This window comes from Delphinapterus leucas, chromosome 9 (assembly GCF_059928025.1).
Source record: "Delphinapterus leucas isolate spDelLeu-1000000601 "Yukka" chromosome 9, BTC_Dleu_Yukka2, whole genome shotgun sequence".
In the NCBI taxonomy this organism is placed as follows: domain Eukaryota; kingdom Metazoa; phylum Chordata; class Mammalia; order Artiodactyla; family Monodontidae; genus Delphinapterus; species Delphinapterus leucas.
This window is the reverse complement of record NC_143137.1, coordinates 78,438,935-78,450,862: the sequence shown is the minus strand read 5'-3', so window position 1 is coordinate 78,450,862 and position 11,928 is coordinate 78,438,935.

Sequence of the window (11,928 nt, the reverse complement as noted above, 5' to 3'; positions counted from 1 at the left end):
CCTCTGCTGAGTTTATGATCAGCCTCTCTATCCAAAATGTTATTCCCTTTCTTGTCCAACATCTGTTCTTCTCAAGATTGAGGAGCATCAAAGAAAAGGAGGGATTGAAACCACATACAAGTCCCTGTGTCCCTGTCCTTTGAAGTAAAAGGCTTTTGCTTTAGTCTCCCAGGCCTCCCCTGTGCCTCAAAAGGCTGGCTCAAGGGTAAATGACTAGGAAATGTGAAAATCTAGATACAAAGAATAGCTGTTGGGCAGGAAACTTGCAACAAGTTAGACTACAATGCAGCCATAGAGCAGAGTCACTGAACTTCCAGTTCCCTGAAAGGTATAGATAAAGGTATAACACAAATTCCTAAGTTGTTTTTACAGGAAGCAAGAAGTAGACCCCCACCAGATGAAAACTGCTGACCACAAGCACGTAGACCCCAGACCAGTTGAAACCACAAGATTGGTGATGCTTGAAACTTCACCTTGATGCCAACCAATCTGAGAACTGTACACTCACCCACCATACAGTCCCCTCCCTCACACTGCCTTTAAAACCTTTGTCTTCTAACCGGCACCTTGGAGATGGTCTTAGGACATTAGTCTACCACCTTCCCAGGTTGCTGGGCTCCTGAATAAAACATTTCCTTTTCCACCAACACTTGTGTCTAGATTATTGGCCTTTCAAGTGGTGGCAAGCAGTCGAACTTGGCTTTGTTACCAGCCTCACCCTGTTACAGAGAGATGAAGTACCTACCTCATTGACTGTATATGGTAAATAAAGTGTTAAACAAATTATGGTTTGGATATAGGATATGAAGGAAAGAGGAAGTGAGAATGACTGCTAGGCCTTTGACTTAACACATTGAGTGAATGACAGTGCCATTCACTGAGATGGGGAAGAAAAGCAGTTTGAGGTGATATGTTGCGGGGGGAAGTCCTACTTTGGACAATTTGACATACCTGTAACATAGCCACATGGAAGCATCACATAGTCACTTGCATACAGAGAACTAGGCTCAAGAAAGAAGTTAAGGCTAGAGATACACATTTGGAAGTCAAAGATAGATAGATGGTATCTAAAGCCATGAGACTGGATGAGGTTCTGTGGGGAATGTGTGAAGACAGAGAAGAAGAAATAGCTACGAATGAGCCTTGAGGCACTTGAGATTTTAGAGATATGGAAGAGAAGAAGAAATAGCTACAAAGATTATGAAAACATAGCTATGAGGCAGAAACACAATTTAGGGGTCAACTGGTGAAAAAATTTCAAGGTGGATGCAAGTAAATTAATAGCTGCTGAGAAGTCAAGTAAGTTGAGGACTGAGAACCTGGCGATTTCGTAACTACTGGTAACCTCAGCAAGGCAAGTTTCATTACAATTATTAAGAAAAAGAAAGAATGAAAGCTGAGGAAATAGACAAAGAGACAACTGATCATTGCTTCAGAGTGCCACTATAAAAGAGAAGTAGGATAAAAGGGTAGTAACTAGAGAATGTGGGTTCCAGGGGAAGCTTTTTAAATTATGGTTGTATGCTGATGGGGATAATCTAGGAAAGAGTGAAAATTTTATTAAGTCTCAGAAACAAAATGGAGACTTTAGAAGACAAAGCCTTGGCAGTTAAATGATGAGACCTAGCAAAGCTGTGCAGGGATTAGTCTTCCTATGTTTCAGGAAGGAAAAGAAGAGGAAGGAAAACCTGATACGTAACTACAGACACAAGTGATTTTGTATATTTTCTTCTTCTTCATCAGGGATATTATAAGGAAGGGCTTTAATGAGACTGAAGGATGGAGAAAGTTGTTGACAATTTGAAGAGAGAGAAAGTGTGAAGTAGCTCAAGAGACTGATAGGGTAATGCTGGGGCCCAGGAAGAAAGAAAGAACCTCACAGGAAGTGCTAAGAAGATGAGTGGGTTAATTCACAATACGTTTAAACAACAACCATAAGGAATGATCCTGATTCTATTGAATAAACAACTGAGATATGGCTGCAGTGCATTCTATGACTTAGACTGGGGTGCACATTCTTGATTCAGTAGTGAGTTTGGGGTAGAAAGTTCTGCAAGTTATAGCAAATATCTAGATAGTGAGAGTACAGTAAACAACTCATCTCTGCATTTTCACCAGAGCAATGTTTGTAATAATGCAACATTAGAAGAGAATAAATGTTATCAGTAAGTATACAGATTTTTTAATGTAGCAAAGTAATATGCTGAAATGAAAGAACTAGAACTACATAGATGGAAAGACATTTGATCTTGCTGATAAATAAGGAAATGCAAATTACAAGAAGAAGATCCCATTTCATACCTTGAAATTTGTTAAAAATAAAAATGCCACAATATTAACTTTTGCAAGGATTTGGGAAAACTCTCATTCTCTGCTAGTAGAAATATAACAAGCACAATCACTTTGGAGACCACTTTGACAATATCATGTAAAATTGGAAGTGTCCAAATCCTCTAATACAGAAATCTCACTTCTAGGAATGTACCTTAGAAAAACTCTTATCAGCTTCACTACATGTTCACAGCTAAGTTCAAAAAAAAAAAAAATTCAAATGTATATTAGTAGGAAAATGGATATATCATGATATTGTTCTAAGTTAGAGTGCTCTGAAGAGATTAAAATAAATGAACAAACTATATGGACAATATGGAGTATAACAATAGGGAAGATAATCTGAGTGCAGGAGGAAGATTTGGTTTATAGATTTGATAATGGGAAAATGATGATCCTTTTATTTTCTTAATGAATTCAAAGGTGAGATCAGAAGCTAAAATAGGGTGGAGGAAGGAAGAGGAATTTGGAGGTATGAAAAAGAGGAAAGGTGTAAAGTAGTCTTCAGAAAAGGAAATAAAGTTCACTAGAGAAATCTAGTACTGACAATCAGAGTTGTAATCATTACATGCTTTCATCATTTCGGCACCAATAATCATTTACGTGATATAACTGAAAGTTATTTATATGTACAAGTTTATGCTGATAAGAGTTTTTTTCAAAACTGCTAGGGGTGATTAGCCAAAATAAAATGTGGCTATCCAAAATTTATTAAAACAACAAAAAAAAGCTCCTAAATCCATACAGCCACATTTGCTCAATAGCTACATGTAACTCATGGCTAGCTTTTGAACACCACAGGTACAACATTTCCATCACCAAAGAACACCCCATTGGACAGCCTTTGTCTAGATCAGGGATTGGCAAAATTTTTCTGTAATAGGCTAAAGACTAAATATTTTAGCGTCTGCAGGCCATATGGTCTCTGTAGCAACTACTCAGCTCTGCTGTTGCAGTGTGGAAGCAGCTATAGACAATTTGTAAAGGAATGTATGTGACTGTGTTCCAATAAAACTTTACTTACAAAAGCTTACTTACAGAAGGGCAAGATTTGGCGGGAGGGTTATTCCTCATCTGGATCATTTTTATATAAATTTTTATATAAATAAGATCCATCTACCCAAAGGCAAGCAATATCGAGAAATGTCTGTCATATGCAGCAAAAGATAAGAGGCTTTCCAAGAGAAAGGTTAATAATTACTGATGTAATAGAATGAATTGTATTGACATGAAGGAAACTGTTTTGCTCATAAACTAGAGCACTGAAATCAATATGCGGCTGCAATAATCCATGCTTTCTTTGTGTTTACTTCTATTAAATCTTCCTTCTAAAGTGTCCAACTTTATTTTAAACACATTCTGTGGTGATCAGATATATATTTTTTAGTTGCTTGTAAGAAAGTAACATAGAACATGTTAAAACTGACATCTTTGTATTTCAATTTTGGCTTATTATTGTCAAATTTAAACAGAGAGGCATCTGCCTAACTCTGCAAGACAGGAGTTTACAAATAAAATGTTACTGGAAGTAGAGGGCTCCTTAGCTACTATTTTAATGGAATTGTCATTCTGCCAGAATGCCTCACTGGGGTCTATTAAAACTCCACTACACAGAACACTGGGCCCCTCCAAAGCCCTATAATTTTCAGGGCTTTGCAGTGGTTTTGTGGTGTGTATTTACAGGGTGAGACTTTTTCCCTGGGTTAAGCTATGTTTTCTCTCATCTCTCTGCCTCTCTAAAAATACAGGCAAGCCCTATTTGAAGCGCTAACTTAAAAATTCTTTAACTTTAATTTTTCTGAATTTTTAAGACAGTGAAATGGATGATGGTATAATTCTATGGTTTCATAATTTTTAGTTTTATATATTCTTTCTCTCTAGCTCATTCTATTTTGTTCTCATGTAGAACTATATACTCTACATATACAGTATTTTTAACTATTATGTTTAATTTTCAAACAAATAATTATGAAAAAATTTCAAAGCCAAATTTGATTTCCTTTATTAACCTTTGTGAGTTAACTTCTGATAGATGAAATCCTATAATCTTCCATAATTTAAGTCATATTTATAAGTGACAATTTTACTTAGATAATTTTTTCTAGGCTATATGAAATAGTTTAATGGCTAAAGCGGAAAGATATAGAAAAAGAAAAATATAATCTATAAATGGTCATTAGAGAAAGATTTCTGAAACATAATTTCCCTGTCCATGTTCTAATATTTATATTAACCCAGATACCACTGATAATATGTATGCAATAAACATGAAAAAACATGTAATCTAGTCTAACTGAAGAAATCTAAAAGTATAAATTTTATAACAAGAATATGACTGAAAAATAAAAGCATGAATTTTCCAGTGTTCACACAGGTTATCTTTTATTAACTTACTTTTATTATTTTAATAAAAGATTGTCTAATTTGAGAGCATAATATCTATGGTATTGTTGACTTAAAATACATATAATTTTAAGACTTAAAATACATATAACTGTTTTATAAGATTTAAGGATTCTCTTGATGGCAGTGCACAACACAGTGATGCTCAGAGAGATGAAAGGGAGAACTCTTTGTTATTTATAGCTCCAAACCAGAGAAGGCTGCCACACAGGGCCACACAGTGGATTGTACCTGGGGTCAGTGTAGCAGCAAGCTGGAGCTCTAGAAGGCAGCTTCCATGTGACAAGTGGGATGAGGTTAGCTATGTTTTGTGCGGAGTGGCTAATGTGAATAATTTCACAAGCTCTGGGGAATAGGATCTGTATCTAGCTACCTGCTACCTGGGTCCGGGCAATGAGGGTGGGTACATGGTGGATGGGAGGAATGACAGCCCAATAAGAGAAGTGTTTGGGATGTGGATTTAATAGCTGCTCAAGAAGAGAAACTGACCAGGTCTCTAGCTAAGGCCTCAAAAACAAGACAAAACAAAAACATATTCCAACTGATGTCTTGACATCCGTTTTGAACTGAATTATTTGGGTTATTCAGCTCAAATAGTAGAGGAGAATTCCAGACAGTAGGGCATAAGTAGCCCTATACTCTCTAGCAACTATTTTATTATGAGAGTAAAAAGGAGAAAACAAGTGGAAGTATAAGGAATCCTTGTAGGCCGGCCTTAACTAAGTTTCCCATTTATATGGCATTAGGCAAGAAAATAGATCTGAAATATCTGAGGTTTCTAAGAATGTCTTGGTGAAGTTAAAAATGTGTTAAAGGTATAAGTTATATTTTCATGACAATAATATCTTGATATATTAAGGGCAGCAGGTCCGGCAGTTATGTTGTTGAAGAGTATGAACAGATAGTTCATAAGGTACGTGTAAACATTAGGGTAACCTAGGAGAAAGAGACAGTTGTGGCAGTCATGGTCAGAGACGCAGTTTGAGAAGCCGTGGTGCAAGGCTGGAGTGGGAGAATAAGAGAAGGCTCTGGGAAGTGAGGAGGGTCACTCATGCGAGGAGGTCTCCTCATAGGGTCAAGGGGTGGACCCATATGAGGCAGCTGGCTTCTGGGGAAATCAGTTATCTCCATTAATTTTTTTTTTTTTTTGTGGTACGCAGCCCTCTCACCGCTGTGGCCTCTCCCGTCGTGGAGCACAGGCTCCGGACGCGCAGGCTCAGCGGCCATGGCTCACGGGCCACGCGCAGGCTCACGCCATGGCTCATGGGCCACGTGGGATCCTCCCGGACCGGGGCACGAACCCGTGTCCCCTGCATCGGCAGGCAGACCCCCAACCACTGCGCCAACAGGGAAGCCCTCCATTAATTTTTAAAATAGCATAGATAGTAGCGACCTCTACAAGACTTCCTTTAAGGCATGGGAGTATAGAGCAGTATGTTTGGGCAGAGAGCAGACAACATGGGCTATGGAAACAGTGAGTTCAGGAAATATAATAGAATCCCTAATAACAAAGAAAGAAAAGCAATAAATGTCCCATATTCAATATTTTAGCGTCTTAGGAAAGGCAGTTTGCGGGCACCACTGAGGCAGTGGTCTCAGTGTCCATGGTAAACTCACCTGCAGTGAGCTCCTGGCCAGAGAGATGTCAGCTAGGTTGTAGAACTAGGGTATCTTTCCCAAGTGGATACACACCTGGGCAAGATGGGTCATGCTTTTGTGGCTCTAGGATATAACGAGGCTGGACCACTTAAAGCATATATATATTACATATAATGTGTATATATATATGTGTATATGTATATTTATATAATTCATTTTTGGGAGGAGGCACTGGGTATACTTGGGGCAGGGGTGTTGTTTTTACACTGATTATATTTATAAATTCCTTCCTCTAGAGATCTCTAATTCAGCATTATCAGGGTTAAGAACCTCCTCCATGGCAATGGTTGTATGCTTTAAGGACTCCAGATCTGGCTTAAGTTGGGTTTGAATTAGCCTTTTGGCTGGGCCGTAGGGGTACCGTGGGTAATTCCCCTAAAACCCTGAAGGTCATGCTTTTTGTTGCAACAGAGCCATGAGCAGCAGAGTGGTGCAGCAGTAGAGCACTGGATCCACAACCCAGAGATGGCTGGATTGAAACCACCATCTGATATAGCTCTGAATTTCCCTCTGCTATGACACTGCCTTTTCCCTTTGAACCTGCCAGTCTCTTCCTAATACATCCCCCCCAAACCCAACACACACACACACACACACACACACACACACACACAAGCTCACTCTTATTTTTCTTTCTGTTTTGGGGGATTCTAGCTGCCATTCTCACCTTTCTTCTCTTTCCTATAACTCATAGAACCGCCCTTTAGGTGGCTACAGGAAACAGGGCAGGGAGTCTCAGTGGCCTGTCAGGCATCTCTCCTCCCAGGTCTTCCCAGTCCATCTAGGAGGGATCCAGGTTTGCATTTAAGAGATACAGCAGCCTGTCCTTGGGCCTGTTAGCCCCTTTGTTTGAGTAACTGGGTCTTTTGGCTGGTGTTTGGGAGGCTCAGGGATAAAGTATTCATTCCCTTATTCCCTTTGAATTAAACACTGGACCACTGTCTTCATGAGTGCAATCCATGTTACTCTTGGGGGTCTAGGGAGTGTGAAGTTTTCTGGTGACAGCAACAAGGTATGTAGCAGCAAAGGTGACTAATGAGTCAGCTACCCCCACCTGGGCAATACTGACATCAAGACAGGAGTGCCATTTTAATAATTATTTTACTATGACAAGCAGTATAGCACAATAATTAACTGTTATATAATGATATAATTATTAATTGATTACAATTATGGTGATGGTTACAGACTCTGTGACTATAAGAAAAACTATCATATTGTACAGTTTTAAGAAAAGCAAAAGCGGCAGATTAATATCTGATGAAGTAGGCTTAAGAGTAAAAAAAAAATTACCAGAGATAATGAGAGAGCTTGCATAATGCTAAAAGGGCCAATCCATAAAAAGTCATAGTGATCCTAAAGATATATGTATCAAATGACAGAGGTGCAAAATAGGTGAAGCAAACTGATAGAACTGAGATGAGAAATAGACAAATTGACAAATACAGCTGGAGACTTCGACACCCTTCTCTCAATAGTTGACGGAACAGCTATCCACAAGATAGGCAAGGATATTAAAAAAGTCAACAATACCATTAATCAGCAGGATCAAACCAACTTTCACAGAACAATTCACCTGAAAACAGCAGAATACCCATTCTTTTTGATCACCCACAGAATGTAGGTCAATATAGACCATATCCTGGACCATAAAGCACATATCAACAGTTTAAAAGGACAAAAATCACCGTGTGTGTTTCTGACCGCAATGGAATTAAAGGAAAAATCAATAACAATTCATTTCCACTGATATGCAAATATCCACAAAGTAGCTAACCGTTACATAAATATGGAAATCGTTTGATATTTTAACTATCTGAATCCATAATTAATTTTATATAAATACAATGTAAAAAAGTCGAAATAACAACCAAAAACAACAAAAGTCTTTGCATCCTGTTACTAGGTTTTCATCTTCAAAATGAGTAGTATACTTGGCTAGATAAGACTACGGTATAGTGAAAATTACAGACTTGGAGATGTCACTCAAGGCTCTTAGAAGCTGTGTGATATTGGATAAGTTACTTAATCTCTCTCACACTTAGGTGCTTCTGTATAAAAGCAAAGAACATAACTACATTCCAACATTGTGCAAAATCAATGAATTAATGTATGTAAACTCACTATATAGTACATTAATCCTATAAAGCAACATAATAAACATTGTTCCTTTTTCATTCTACAGCTATAGTTTCTCAGAAACCACAAGCACAACACCAAGAAGTAATGTTTTTGGCTAAAATATTACCTGAGAAAATATTTTGTAGGCTTCATGTACTGTTTCCAATTAAATTTATAACGTATGATAAAAAATGGAAAAATTGCCCAAGGTCATAAACTAAATATTTAGTTTCATTACATTAAAATAAAATAATTAAGGTTTTTAGACACTGTATTTTACATAAGCTGTATTAACAGTGTGTAAAATAGAATTTTGCAATTTTGGGAAACTGGAATATGGTTATCAGACACTTTCCCATCAGTTTAATAGTCACATCCCTCTCTTCCACTCGCATCTTTAGAGATTTATTATCTAGAAAAATTTACTAAGCCAAGCGAACTTATACATTGGTAATGGAATTATTTATTTTAATAATTGTATGGGCAGTCATAGAATAAAGTTTAACATGCACTGCACAAAGTAAAAAAAAAAAAATCTTAAAAAATCATTGTGGAGCAGAGTTTTCTTGAAGTTCAAGGAGAGAGAGTGAGCTTATATCTAAATATGTGAAGTTCAAAAAAACACTCCATAATGTAAGTCCCATTTCAAATAGCTTTTTAACTCACAGAACTTTAAAGGACAGAGATATAGAGAGCATTCTAGATGATGTCAATATTGCAAGCAAAGACAAATTTCAGAATATATGTCCTGGGTTGATAAATAGGACAGTTTGATAGATTAGAGGTTATTAGTATGGGAGCAGTGAATGATATCCTGAAGATTTGGGTATTACGCAAATTTAGTAGTCTATCATGTACAAATACACTCTACCTCTCCCCTTTTTTAAGTCTGTTTTCTGTGGGTTAGTATTGTGTGCTTAATAATATCAACTTGAGGCACAGTGAATCTTACTTGAAGAGATAAGAGTCTGAGAACTGATACAGGGGTTAGGAAGAAAGTTTAAAAGTATAGATGGCAGCTATTGTAACTTTAATAAATTGTCATACATATCAATGGAAGAGAGAGAAACTTTAAACTTTATTTAGTGGACCGTATCTATAGAATTTAGCAAGTGATTACAGTATTAGGAGGTAAAGCTAGAGGAGAATTCAAAGTGTTTGGTCTGGAAAATGATAAACTAAGGCTGGTGGTGACATTATGGATGCTAGAGACCCATAAAGGGTGAAAGTGCCAAGAAAGCACTTAAAATGCAGAGAATCCTGGAATTTAGCATCAAACTCCAGACTAGAGAGGGTGACAATGTGGTCATCTGAATAGAACTGGAGACTGAGGAGAGATTTCAATTGTAGCAAGAAAGAGATAAAGACTAATCTTTTAAGAAAAAGCATCCTTGAGGGAGAAAGAGATAAAACAGAACAAGAAAGAAGGATCACCAATTAATTAAATGCTAAGTAAGTAAGGGAAGTGATAACAGTATGTATGTGAGAGGGGTGGCAAAGAAGAAAGCCTCACCTACTGAGGGTATAAGGATAAAAAGGATGAGAAAAAAATAAGATATTAACAAGCATTGCTGTAAATGATGGTGGATTTGCCATCAAGTCTTTCAAGTGTCCTAAACAAAGGACGAAATTGCTTAGTGTTGAATATTTCTTTTTGGCCAACAAATGTAATTCTGGAACTTTTACCACCCTATGATTAAGCCATTTTTATCTCTTTTCTGTCTAAAATGTAAAAACAAAATGTTCCGCAAGAAGATAATCTTAAAGTGCAGAGAGCTTGGAGCATTGATAAGACAGATGTATTCTGATGAGAAGAGTATGTTAGGGATGAGGTGGGGCTTTTCCACAAAGTCCTCCACGTGGACTCTAGGAAATTTTGGATTCTCACAACAGAGGGAAGGAAGAACAAACAGTGAGTGTTGAGACTATTACAAGACAAATGTAGCTTGTTTTGCAAACTTGCTTATCTTATCATAATGCTTGTCTATGGACAGTTTTAGTGTTATGCCAAGTAATTTATACACACTTGAACTTAAGTTTATTAAACAAAAGGTAACTAGTTCTTTGGGTTTTATACAGTTTTCAACATAATGTTTGATAACTCCCCTGGGCAACTATGAGTCCTTTTAGAAAAGAAAAATGTGGAAGAGTAAAATTACTTGTTTATTTTGTACTCTTATCATTTGGGCATAGGTTTCTAAGTTGTGAAAAACAACAGAGAAGGGTTTCCAACAACCTAGAAACATTTAGAAAGGCATTTATGTTTATATATATAATGCACATATGTTTACACACATGTATACATATATGTAAACCACTGCCCATATATATTTAATGAGTAAAGAATAATAGGTTTTAGTTTAACAAAAAAAAGCTACGTAATGTATAAAACAAATGTATATGTATTATGTATATGTGTGTATACACCCACACATTCATTCACTTAAAAACTAATATTTGAGCCACTTCTCTGAAAATCTGTAAATATTTTTATAGGCAGATGAATTTCAGGATTTCTAACTAGGTTTTGATCATTAAATCGTCCTTTAGGAACGGTTTATGGAACAAGAAATATGTAGTGGGAGATTAGCTTTTCCAACACACTAAGAATCTTTTCAATTAAGATATTTGTTTGTAAAATCAAAATGGAATGGTATTCATTTCCTGTAGTGAAGGTTTTTGTTCTCCTACAGGCTGCCAATCACTTTATTTCCATTCCACTGCTGCTGGCTTAATGTTTTCCTCACCAACACACTCTAATAAGATCTGGCTTGACTTTTGGTTGGTAACAAGCGTGACTGAGAATCAGGACTAAAAAAAACATTTATATTTATATTTAAAGATTCTCTCCTGCCTGTCTTTTCTGGTTATTATTCTACTTACTGTTCAGGCAAATGTAAAATTAAGTACCTTGAATTGCAACAAAATGTGTTTTGCTATGAGAACCTAATAAACAAATTCTCCCAAATTAATACTGGCCACATTGCATAGATTGTTTCAAATTAAATAAAATTTATAAAATTTTAGGAAAATAAGATATCTAAAATATTTAGAAAAATAGGTAAAGTCAAACACTCTCCTATAGAAATTTGATATATGGGTAAGAGGAAGAAGTAGATGGATATGTAGATTGTCTAAAAAGTGGGCTATCTAAAAATTACTTCCAAGATTACTTAAGTGGAAAAAAAGAAATGCTTATAATTCTCATTTCATTATTCTTTAGATAATTGAGGAAAACGAATGGGAGTGTTATTGGTGTCCTATATATTGCTATTGGCATATTCTATCTTTTATTTCCCTCATTCTCTAGCCCTGTAAACTAACAACTTCATCTTTGACTGCTTTTTCAATCTTCTCAACAATCACATCTATTTTGTATTAAATCACCAGAAAGCCATTTAAACATGCAACAAT